The 13,070-nt window shown below is 37.8% G+C and overlaps 1 protein-coding gene across 5 annotated transcripts in view; it reads right to left on the reverse strand.

The window, feature by feature from the left end:
• The window catches only part of TMEM117 (transmembrane protein 117), a 218,274-nt gene that overhangs the window by 71,006 nt on the left and 134,198 nt on the right, over positions 1–13,070 (reverse strand). The gene's annotated exons all lie outside the window — the stretch shown is intronic.

Below are 13,070 nucleotides of genomic sequence, written 5' to 3' on the forward strand. Positions count from 1 at the left end.
ATTCTAGAACTGCAGAACCCACAAAATACCAGAGGGAAGCAGGGCTCCAGATCAGAACAGCCTGGATGGTCACTGGGTAAGGTCTATCCCATGGAGCTGGGAGCCGAGCAGAGCCCAGCGTGGGCTGTGCCTGGACCAACCAGACCAGAAGCAGGGAGGAACAGGCCTTAGTGCCCTGAATCAGTGAGCTGTAGCAGTTACCAGACTTCTCAACACACAAACACCAAAGACAACAGAGAAGGTTAGTGGGAAAAAAACTGTAGGGACAGAGTGAAGGGAGTCTGCAGTGGGCCACTGCCCCAGGGGCAGTGGAGGTGGTGTAGCTCTGAGGCTGCTTACAGAGCTTCAGCTGCAGTTGCCTCCGGCCCCAGGCCCACCTGCTGGGAGGAATTAAGTGGCGGAACAGAGCAGGAGTGCAGAGCCTGCTTAGATCTGAGTCACGGTCTGGGTTGGCAGTACTTGGAGGAAGAGAAGCGCTGGTGTGGCAAAGCTTGCTGTGTAGAAATAGCTCTGAAAACAACAGCACATCTCCTCAAGCATGGGACAAAGTACTCTCTACTCTACAAGCAGTCACACCTTTACAAAAAGCTCAAGGGTCAAATAGTTGGCTGGGAACATGGCCAGGCAGTGAAAACGTACTCAGATTCAGGCTCAGACTTTGGAATCTTTCTTTGGTGACAAAGAAGACCAAAACATACAGCCAAAAGAAGTCAACAAAGTCAAAGAGCCTACATCGAAAGCCTCCAAGAAAAACATGAACTGGTCTCAGGCCATGGAAGAGCTCAAAAAGGATTTGGAAAAGCAAGTTAGAGAAGTAGAGGAAAAATTGGGAAGAGAAATTAGAGTGATGCAAGAAAATCATGAAAAACAAGTCAATGACTTGCTAAACGAGACCCAAAAAATACTGAAGAAAATAACACCTTAAAAAACTAGACTAACTCAAATGGCAAAAGAGGTCCAAAAAGCCAATGAGCAGAAGAATGCCTTGAAAGGCAGAATTAGCCAAATGGAAAAGGAGGTCCAAAAGACCACTGAAGAAAATACTACCTTAAAAATTAGATTGGAGCAAGTGGAAGCTAGTGACTTTATGAGAAATCAAAATATTACAAAACAGTACCAAAGGAATGAAAAAATGGAAGACAATGTGAAATATCACATTGGAAAAACCACTGACCAGGAAAATAGATCCAGGAGAGATAATTAAAAATTATTGCACTACATGAAAGCCATGATCAAAAAAAGAGCCTGGACATCAGCTTTCAAGAAATTATCAAGGAAAACTTCCCTGATATTCTAGAACCAGAGGGTAAAATAGAAATTGAAAGAATCCACTGATTGCCTCCTGAAAAAGATCCCAAAAAGAAAACTAGGAATATTGTCACCAAATTCCAGAGCTCCCAGATCAAGGAGAAAATACTGCAAGGAACCAGAAAGAAACAATTTGAGAATTGTGAAACCACAATCAGGAAAACACACGATCTAGCAGCTTCTACATTAAGGGATCGAAGGGCTTGGAATATGATATTCTGGAGGTTAATGGAGCTAGGATTAAAACTAAGAATCACCTACCCAGCAAAACTGAGTATAATGCTCCAAGGCAAAATATGGATTTTCAATAAAATGGAGGACTTTCAAGCTTTCTCAGTGAAAAGACCAGAGCTGAATAGAAAATTTGACTTTCAAACACAAGAATCAAGAGAAACATGAAAAGGTAAACAAGAAAGAGAAATCATAAGGGACTTACTAAAGTTGAACAACTTTGTTTACATTCCTACATGGAAAGTTGATGTGTATAATTCATGAGACCTCAGTAGCATGGTAGCTGAAGGGAATATATATATATATATATATACATAGATAGATAGATAGATAGATAGATAGATAGATAGATAGATATAGATATAGATATATATATAGATCGAGGGCACAGAGTCAGTTGAATATGAAAGGATGATATCTAAAAAATTAAAATGAAATTAAGGGATGAGAGAGGAATATATTGTGAGAGGGAGAAAGGGAGAGATAGAATGGGGTAAATTATCTCACATAAAAGTGGCAAGAAAAAGCAATTCTGTAGGAAGGGAAGAGTAGGCAGGTGAGGGGGAATGAGTGAATCTTGCTCTCATTGGATTTGACCTGAGGAGGGAATAACATACACACTCAATTGGGTATCTTACCCCACAGGAAAGGAGGAAGGAGATAAAAAAGGGGAGAAAATAGAAGGAAGGGCAGATACTGGGAGGGGGTAATCAAAAGCAAACACTTTTGAAAAGGGACAGGGTCAAGGGAGAAAACTGGATAAAGGGGGATAGGATAAGAATGAGCAAAATATATTTAGTCTTTCACAACATGAGTATTGTGGAAGAGTTTTGCATAATGATACACATGTGGCCTATGTTGAATTGCTTGCCTTCTGAGGGAGGGTGGGTGGGGAGGGAAGAGGGAAGAGAATCTGGAACTCAAAGTTTTAAAAGCAGATGTTCAAAAAAAATTTTTGTATGCAACTAGGAAATAAGATATACAGGCAATAAGACATAAAAGTCTTTCTTGACCTACAAGAAGTAAGGGAAAGCGGGATGGGGGAGTGGGTTGACAGAAGGGAGGACCGACTAAGAAACAGGGCAATCAGAGTATGTGCCATCTTGGATTGGGGGGAGGGTAGAAATGGGGAGAAAATTTGTAATTCAAACTGTTGTGGAAATCAATGCTGAAAACTAAAAATATTAAATAAGCAAATAATAATTTTCAAAAAAGAAATACTACAAGTCTTCTCAATAAATATAAAAGCAAAACAAGGATGCCCAGTTTGTTTCTCTTATTTGATGTAGTTTTATAACAATAAGACAAAAGAAAGAAACTAAAACAAAGATAGGTAAAGATGAGACAAAACTATTCTTATTTGCTGAACATCATGGTTTGCTTAAAATAGCTTAGGGAATCAGCAAAGAAAGCAGTTTAAATAATTAATAACTTTAACTCAAATCCAGACAGAGAATGTAAATAAAGGCATATGTTGATTTGGAGGGCTGGGTTTGTTTTTTTTTTAACCTGGCTAATGAGGGCATTTTTTTTTCTTGAATACACATGTTTGTAACAAGTTTTGTTTTTGTTCTCTTGATGGGGCAGGAAGAAAGAGAGGAAAGGAGAAACTGTGGAGCTAAAAAAACAGAACTGAATCTTAAACATAGTTTTAGTAAAGTTAGCCTAGAAATTAACCCTAACCCTAACAATTAATCCACACATATCAACATTTCCATATAAAAATAACAGAACCCAGGAGGTAATAATAGAAAGGACAGTACCAGTCAAAATAACTACAAGACACATTGTGAAATCCTTTACAAATATTTTGTTGAATCCTCACAAAACCTTGGTAAGTTAGGTATTATTTTACACATGACAAAACTGAGGCTGAGAGGTTAAGTGACTGTCCCCAGACCATAAAGCCGGTATGTCAATGCCTAAGGCAATGCTGAACTCAAGTCTTCATGATTCCACATCTCCTGCTCTATCTGCTATCATACCTACTTTCAAAGTGTATAATGGGGTTGGGGGAAGGAAAGGATTGAGAGGAGACTATCATTTCTAGTCCTCAAATGATCTTATAAAACAACAAACCTTAAAAACATGTAATACTATTGAAAATAAAAAAGATCAATGAAATAGAGTAGAGAAGAAAACAAAACAAACAAACCAACAACTCAATGGTTCAATTCAATATCTCCCCTCCAATATTTAATTATGTAGAAAGGAAATCTCTATTTGATAGAGAATTTCTGGGAAAATTGGAAAGCAGTCCAATAGAACTTACTCTTAAGCAAACATCTAACACTATATTCCACAATAAACTAAAAACAGATATATGACCATTCATAACAGAAAAAAATAAGAGAAGCAGATTAAGTACCTTTCACAGGTATAGGTTAGGGAAGAATTCTTAACTCATCAGGGGATAGAGGGAATTACAAAACATAAAACAATCATTTTAATTACACGAAATTGAGGAGTACAAAACTAATATATCTCAAATAAAAAGACAGGGCAAAATTAGGGGGAAAATCTTTATATCAAATCTATGCAAGAGTCTGTACTGGGAATCAAGATGTGCTCTTAGCACTTATTCAACCAAGTGCCCTTGAAGAGTTTGGACTTTGTTTCCTTGATTAAATTAGGAATCCTTGATGATCTCCTTGCCCCAAGGGAAAGCCTAGTTTACATGGGTTTGAGTGACGTGTTTGTGACATCAGAGGCTTTTAGACCACATGGGTTTGAGTCATATTTTTGTGATGATTTTAGGTCACGTGGGTGAGTCACATGTGTGACTCACCTATGACCCCAAACAAGATATATAAACACAGAGGTTGGCTTTCTCTTTCAGAGCTCTGAGCCTCAGCGGGAGTGGTGCATGACTGTAGGCCAGCCGTTGTTATTAGCTCCCCAGCTTTGATGTTGATGCTTCTCTAGTAAATGTATATTGTGATTTTGTCAGACAGAAATCTGTCTGTTGATTCGTGTTTATTTGCTCTGTTTGTATTTGCTCTGAAGCTCAGGGTGCTGACTCTTCCCCCTGAGCTGAGCGAATGATATTCGTATGTTGGATTAAAGTAAGATTGTTAACCCCTTAACGTTGCTTTCCTTAGTTAAGCAGATCAAAAGAGCCTGGACTTACAGCATTCTTATTGTTGGACTTGTGTTGGATTTTTACCCCCACAGCAGCTGCTAGCCAAATTGTTGAAAACAAGAGAAATAGATAACTGATGAAACTTATATATGAGACCAAAAGACATTCCTCAATGGCTAAGTGGTCAAAGAATATGAACAAACATTTTTCAAAAGAAGTTGCAAATTATTAAGAACCATATGAAAGAATACTCCAAATCATTAATAATAAAAGAAATGCAAATGAAAATAACTCTGAGTTTTTACTTCACCTAGCAAACCTTGGCAAAGATTGCAAAAATAAGTTTAGCCTTTATAAATTTTGAGGTGTTCTTATCTCAAGCAACATTTATACTGAGTCAGGTCCTCAGAGCACAACAGCTCTTGTCATACATCAGGGTTCTAGGAGTACCCCAGAGGAACTGGGATACCTTTCTCTAATGCCATTTGCTTGCACCCTCATTTCTCTGTGAGTTAGCAGTGATTAGTCCCACTATCGTTTAACCACTTAGCAATACTGTACGACGATCAGCTGTGAATGACTTAGCTATTCTCGATAATACAGTGATCTAAGACAGTTCTGAAGGATTTATGATGAAAAATGCTATTCACCTCCAGAGAAAGAACTAATGAAGTCTGAATTCAGATCAAAGCAAACTTTTTTTTAGCTTTATTTTTCTTGGGGGTTTTTTTCTGTTTTTTTTTTTTTTCATAACAGGACAAATATAGAAATATGTTTTGCATGACTCCACATGTATAACCTATATCAAATTGCTTAACTTCTCAATGGTGGGGAGGGGAAGGAAGATGGTAGAGAATTTGGAACTCAAAATTTAAAAAAAAAATGTTAAAATTAATTTTATGTACAATTGTGGAAAAATAAAACATTAAGAAAGGGGAAAGTATAATTTAGTTTATCCATCATATATTTTAGTAATGCTTAATGATTTTGTTGCTAATACTTAAAGAAAATTTAAGTGTTGTATCTCCTTTAAAAGCTTAAATATTTTAATCTTACTATTTGTTAGAGGAAAAATAATAAAAACCTAGTGGTTTTAAAACTGTGAATAAAAACAGGTGGTTTGTGGTGAAATTTTTTTAGGGGAAGGAGGAGTACAGGCTGACCACTTAACATAATGAAATGTGAACTATATCGCACTTCAAAAAATTATTATTTAGAATATATGTTTTAAGTCAAAACCATGATTTATAATGTTTACAGTTTGCATGCATATGATATTTTATGTGTCAGTTGTTGAATCCCTGGTCACTTCATAGGTCAATATCTATGTGTGAGTGGATTTCCTGCATGCTTTTACATGCAAGCCATTTTAATTTCATAACAACAATAGTAATAGCTTTTATTTATATGGTACTTCATAGTTTGTAAAGTACTTTACAAATATTACCTCAGTTTATTCTTTCAACAATTCTGGGAAGTAGGTATAGTAATTACTCTCATTTTACATATAAGGGACAAGTGGTCATCTAGTCTTTACTTGAAGACTTACAAGGAGGGATTTCCCACCATCTCTCAATGCAGCTCGTTAAACTTTTGAACAGCTCTAATTCTTAGGAAGTTTTTTTTCCCCTGACATCCAGCCTAATTCCCACCTTTGTAGCCCAGGATCATTTTTAAGGATGGGGTTGTTCCTACACCACACTGATGACAATTTACCTTGTAATCCACTAAAATTCTCATCTTTTTTAGTACTGCTGTCTTACCATGCCTCCCCATCTATTATTAAAAAATTAATTTTTATAATTAAGAATTTATATTCATCCTGATTATATTCCATCTTATTAGATTCACTCTAATGCTCTAATTTACTAGAGAATGAAAAGGACATTGAGATTTTTAAAAATCATGAGGTAAAGAAAAATTATATAACTTCACCATTTCCTCATCAAGGTGACCCTCTCTACATAACTTTGATAATAACTGATCTTCTCTAACCCATTCCTCTCCTACTTTCTTTATAAAACACTAAGTACAAAAGTCTGTGGCCAGACTTTCATTGTCAAATTGGGCTAATAAGCATTATAATTCCCTTTTCTAGTTGCATGCCCCATTCATTGATCTGCTCTTTCTCTCTATTATTGATGTATTTAGAGATCTAAATTTTCCCTTAAATATTACTTTGGCTACATCTCACAATTTTTGATATGCTGTCTAATTGTCATTATCTTTACTAAAATCAACATGTCTTACTTTTCTAAAATTGTATTCATTTCCTTATTCTTGGTTAAGGTTATCTATGTCTGAGGTGGGGTAAACAAAAGTCTCCCACTAGTGTTGTTTTTCTGGTTCCTCCTATAATTCATTTAATTTCAAGAATTTTGATCTATGCCATTTGGTGCATATGCATTAAAAACTGATATTAATTCATTGTAGTTTCCTTAATTATCTTCTCTAATTCAGTTTATTTATGATAGCTTTTGTTGTTATTTTTCAGTTGTTTTACAGTCATGTCTAATTCCTCATGACCCCATTTGGAGGCTTTCTAAACAAAGATACTGAAATGGTTTGCCATTTCCTTCTCCAGCTCATTTTACAGTTGAGGAAACTGAGGCAAACAGGGTTAAGTGACTTGCTCAGAGTCACACAAGTCATCATTGTCTGAGCTCAGCCAGATTTGATCTCACAAAGATGAGTCTTCCTGACTCTAGGCCTAATGCTCTATCTACTGTACCACCTACCTGCACCATCTATGATGGCTATTCCTACCTTTTTTTACTTTAGCTGAAGCATGACAGATTCTTCTCTAGCCCCTAATTTTTACTCTGTGTGTGTCATTCTGTTTCAAGTGCATCTCTTATAAACAACATATTGTTGGTTTCTGCTTTTAATACATTTTACTATCCTCTTCATTTTATAGGTGAATTCTTCTTATTCCCATTACAAAGCATTTCATTCCAACCTCTTCTCTTCTATTTGTCCTCTTTTTTCATTCTGTCCCCTCCTCCCTCTCTCTCATCACCCCCTCCTTTATTTAAGCCTCTTCCTCTCCTACTTCCTTGTTGGGTAAGATGATTTCTATACGCAGTTTTCTGTGCATGTATATGTGTACATACATAAATATATATGTATCTTCTGCCCTCTTCAGATGAGAGTGAGGCTCAAGCATTGCTTACTCCCCCTTCACTGTAAAAACTCTTCCTTGCACACCTCTTTTGAAATAATTTTTCCCATTCTTCCTCTCCTTTCTTCCTTTTCTTAGTGCATCCCTCTTTCTCACCTTAAATTCTTCTTTTGAGATCATCCCAACATAATAGACTGAAACCCACGCCATCTGTCTAAGCAGACTTTCTAACTGCCCTAATGATGCAAAAGTTCAGGAATGCTTGGAAGTTCTCTATATCACTAAATGATTATTTCCCCCCTGTAGGATTATACTTAGTTTTGCCAACAGATTATTCTTGATTTGCCTTCCCAAATACCATATTCCAAGGCTTCCACTCCTTTAATAATGCTAGTTGCTAAATTTTGTGTAATTCTGACTGTGACTCAATGATATTTGAATTCTTTCTGGCTACTTGCAGTATTTTCTCTTTGATCTAAGAGCTCTGAAATTTGCCTATAATATTTCTTGGAGTTTTAATTTGGGATTTTAGGAGGTGATTAATTGATTCTTTCACTTTCTTCTTTACCCTCTGGTACTCTGAGATCTGCGGCTTTCCTTGCTGCTTGAAATATAATATCCAGGCTCTTTTTTATTTATCATGGCTTTCAGTTAGTCTGATAATTCTCAAATCATATCTCTTCTATTTTCCGGGTCAGTCATTTTTCCTATTACATATTTCACATTTTCTTCACTATTCTTGTTATTTTGATTTTTTGTTTTCTTTTGTTTCTTGATGTCTCATACAGTCATTAGCCTCCACTTGACCAATTCTAATTTTCAAGGAATTATTTTCTTTTTTGTTTTTCTTTTCACTTCATAACTTTCTTGAGTTAATTGACTAATTTTTAGAATTCAACATTCACTTCCACAAGATTTTGAGTTCCAAATTTTCTCTCCATCTCTCCCCTCCTTCCTTGCCAAGACAGTGTTCATTCTGATTATCCCTTACCCTTATCTGCCCTCCCTTCTATCACCCCCCCCCCCTTCTTTTATCCCTTCCCTTATATTTTCCTGTAGGGCAAGACAGATTTCTATGCCCCATTGCCTGTATATCTTATTTCCCAGTGGCATGTAAAACAATTTTTAACATTTGTTTATAAGATTTTGAGTTCCACGTTCTCTCCCTTCTTCCCTCCCCACCGACCCTCATTGAGAAGGCAAGAGATTCAATATAGGTTATACATGCGTAGTCACGCAAAACACCTCCACAACAGTCATCTTGTGGAAGACTAACTATATTTCCCTCCATCTTATCCCGCTCCCCCCCCCATTTATTCTATTCTCTCCTTTCACCATGTCCCTCCTCAAAAGTGTTTCCTTCTGATTACCCCCTCCTCTCATTTGCCCTCCTTTCTATCATCCCCCCTTCTCTTATCCCCTTCTCCCCTACTTTCCTGTAAGATAGATTTTCATACCCAATTGAGTTTGTATGTTATTCCCTCCTGAAGCCAAATCTGATTAGAGTAAGGTTCACTCATTCCCCCTCCCCTTCCCTTTCTTCCCCTCCATTGTAAAAGCTTTTACTTGCCTCTTTTAGGTGAGATAATTTACCCCATTCCACCTCTCTCTTTCTCCTTCTCCAAATACATTCCTTTCACTCATCCTTTAGTTTTATTTTTAGATATTATCCCTTCATATTCGACTCATCCTGTGCCGCCTGTGTGTATGTGTGTATACACATATATGCACACACACATATATATTCTCTCCAACTACCCTAATACTGAGAAAAGTCTCATGAGTTACAAATATCATCTTTCCATGTAGAAATATAAACAGTTCAACTTTAATAAGTCTCTTATGATTTCTCTTTCCTGTTTACCTTTTCATGCTTCTCTTGAATCTTGTATTTGAAAGTCAAATTTTCTCTTCAGCTATGATTTTCATCAAGAATGCTTGAAAGTCCTCTATTTCATTGAATATCCATTTTTCCCCATGAAGTATTATACTCAGTTCTGCTGCTGCTGCTGCCACCTCCACCTCTACCACCACCACTGCCCTGGGATTGGGGCTGGACCATACTCCTCTCTCACCCAGATCTGACAGACCTTTCCTACTGACCTTATAAGTTGTCTTTGTCATTTGTGGGTTAAGAAGGCTGAAAACTGCCACAGCTGCTAGTGATTCAGTCCCCTGAGGCTTGCTCCAGGTTTGCTCTGGCCCCATTTGTACTGGTGCAACCCACACTGGACTGTGCTCTTCTCTCAGATTGGTGCAACAGACTTTTCTTGTCAATCTTCCAGGTTGTCTTGGGATGGAAATTTGTTTCACTCTGTCATTTTGTTGATTCTGCTGCTTTAGAATTTATTTAGAGTCATTTTTACAGGTATTTGGAGGGGTTTGTGGGAAAGCTCAAGCAAATTCCTGCTTTTACTCCACCATCTAAGGAATTATTTTCTTTAGTGAAGTTGTACCTCACTTGGTCAATTCTAATTTTTAAGGAGTTATTTTCTATTTTATTAAATTTTTAAAATTTATTTGTTTGTTTTTAGTTTTCAACATTTACTTCTGTTAGCTTTTGAATTTTCAATTTTCTCCCCTTCTCTCCCCTCCCCTCTCCCCAAAAAGGCATGCAATTTGATATAGGCTCTACATATATATTCATATTAAACATATTGTTTGTTTCAACAATCCGGCTAGCAGCTTCTGTGGGGGTATAAGATCCACCCACAGCCAGCACCCAGAAAGCTGCCAACAGCACAGGTTTCTTTTGATCTGCTTAACTAAGGAAAGCAAAGTGAAGGGGTTTGACAAGCTTACTTTAATTCACACACAAATATCATTCACTTAATTCAGGGGGAAAGACCAGCACCCTGAACTTCAGAACAAAATACAAACAAAGTACAAATATCAACAGACAGACCTTGTCTGATTCAAATCCCAATACATAGTTACCAGAGTCCAACAAAGTCTCAGCATCTGGGTTTGCAAGCTGGAGGGCCCCTTAGCTACAGCTGTCCGGAGTCTCCTCATCAACACCATCTCGAGAGCCCTGCACAAATGGCTCTGCTCTCCCTTCTTATAGGGTTTCAGATATCATCAAACATCATCTGAATGACCAGAGGTTAGGCTCTGGTGATTGGTTCTTGAGTTGGCCCCTCCCCTTAGGACCCTGGGAGGTTCACATCCACATAGATTAGGTTAACACCTAATAGGGCATGGCTCTGGACTTAACACCTCCCCTTAGCCAGCCCCACCTTGGGCCCCACCCCAGTCACCAATCCACACCCACATAGGTTCCACACCTAATAGGGGCTTGGGCCTGGGGCTTAGCACCTAGTAATTACTCAAAGGAGATAAAGGCCAACTATTCAAGGGCACTTGGTTGAGCTAAGTGCTAAGGAGCCCATTTTGCTTACCAACACATTGTTACAGTAGTCATGTTTTAAAGAAGTATTAGAACAAATGGGAGGAGCCATAAGAAAGAAGAAACAAAACAAAACGACAAAAGAAAAAGAGAGAGCAAATAGTAGGCCTTGATCTGCATTCAGACTCCATAGTTCTTTCTCTGGATGTGGACAGCATTTTTCATCATGAATCTTTTGGAGTTGTCCTAGATCCTTGCATTGCTGAGAACAGCCAAGTCTAGGTAAGTTAGTCATCGCACAATGTAACTGTTATTGTGTACAATGTTCTCCTAGTTCTACTCACTTCACTCAGCATCAGTTCATATTAATCTTTCCAGGTTTTTCTTAAGTCTGCCTGTTCATCATTTCTTATATGACAATAGTTTTCCATTACATTCATGTAGCACAACTTGTCCAGCCATTCCAGTACTGATGGGCATCCTCTCCATTTCCAATTCTTGGCCACCACAAAAAGGGATGCTATAAATATTTTTGTACATTTGGATCCTTTTCCCATTTTTATGATCTCTTTGGGATACAGATACAGAGTTATTTTCTTCAGCATTTTGTACCTCTTTTTACCAAACTATTAATTCTCTTTCCAAAATTTTCTTGCATTTCTTTAATTTCTTTTCCTAACATTTTCTCTGCCAATTTTATTTAGTTTTTAAAATACTTTTTTGCTTTTTTAAAAAATTTTTTTCTTTAGTGCTTCTGGGAATTCTTGTTGGTCTTGTGCCTAATCTACATTTTTCTTTGAGTATTTGCTTCTCTGTCATCATAGAAGCTTTTTAATTTCAAGTTCTTTTTTAGTTGTTTGCTCATTTTTCCAGCCTATTCCTTGACTTTGGACTTTATGTTAGAGTTGGATTCTGCTCACCTGAGGTGGGGTTGGGGGCAGGGTTTGTCTGATCTGGTCTTGTGCTTTTTATATTCTGCTGCTTTCTCAGCTAGGTTTGGAGGCCTAAAATTTTTTTAGAGCTTTTAAGGTGGTGTGATCTGGAGAGAAGTGTGATCATTTCATTCCTGGACTTTACTCTGGTCCTTACCCAGGTAGGGCCCCTGCTCCCTTTACCACAACTCCTCTCTGCCCTGGAACTATAACCCATATCCAAGTAGGGCCCCTGTTCCCTTGAAAGTACACTCCTCACTGTCCTGAAATTACCCCTAAATAGGGTAATGGATATTGATGTTACCAAATGGTACCTGGTCTTGCACCCAGTGGTAGCACAAGGGTCCCCTATATTCTCTTTCTGACCAGGTATTAAATCTCCTTACAGTCTCTTGGTGATGAGCACTTCTGGTACCACTGTTACTCCTGCTGCTTCTGCCATGCCCAAGATTAACAACTGAATCTAACATGTCCCACTCCAAGCCACCAGAGTTTCCACACCATTGTCCACTCTTTCCCTGATATGGTCTGGAATTGTAACAACAATGTTGCTAGCAGCTGTTGTGGGGGTGAAAGACCAACAACAAAAGCACACAGGAGGGCTGCTAGCACAGGTTCTTTGATCTGCTTTTCTAAGGAAAGGAACTTTAAGGGGTTAACAATCTCACTTTAATTAAACATACATATGCCATTCACTTACTTCAGGGGGAAAAGCCAGCACCCTGAACTTCAGAGGAAATGCAAACAGAAATTACAAGCATACATTATGTAACCAGAGCACATAACATCTGGGTTTTCAAAGCTGGGGAGCTCTAGCAGCTACCCAGAGTCTTTTCTAGTCAAATCACACAACACTCTTCCAGTGAGTGAAAGCTCCAAACAAAATGCTCACCTCTGAGTTTATATACCCTCTTCAGGGTGGAAGGGCATTATAACCATGTGACTCAAACCTGTGTGAAGTAGGCTTTGCTTCTTAAACAGGTCATCAAAGACTCCCAATTTAATCAAAGAAACAAAGGCCTGACTCATCAAAGGCACTTGATTACC

Source organism: Trichosurus vulpecula, chromosome 5 (genome assembly GCF_011100635.1).
Source record: "Trichosurus vulpecula isolate mTriVul1 chromosome 5, mTriVul1.pri, whole genome shotgun sequence".
In the NCBI taxonomy this organism is placed as follows: domain Eukaryota; kingdom Metazoa; phylum Chordata; class Mammalia; order Diprotodontia; family Phalangeridae; genus Trichosurus; species Trichosurus vulpecula.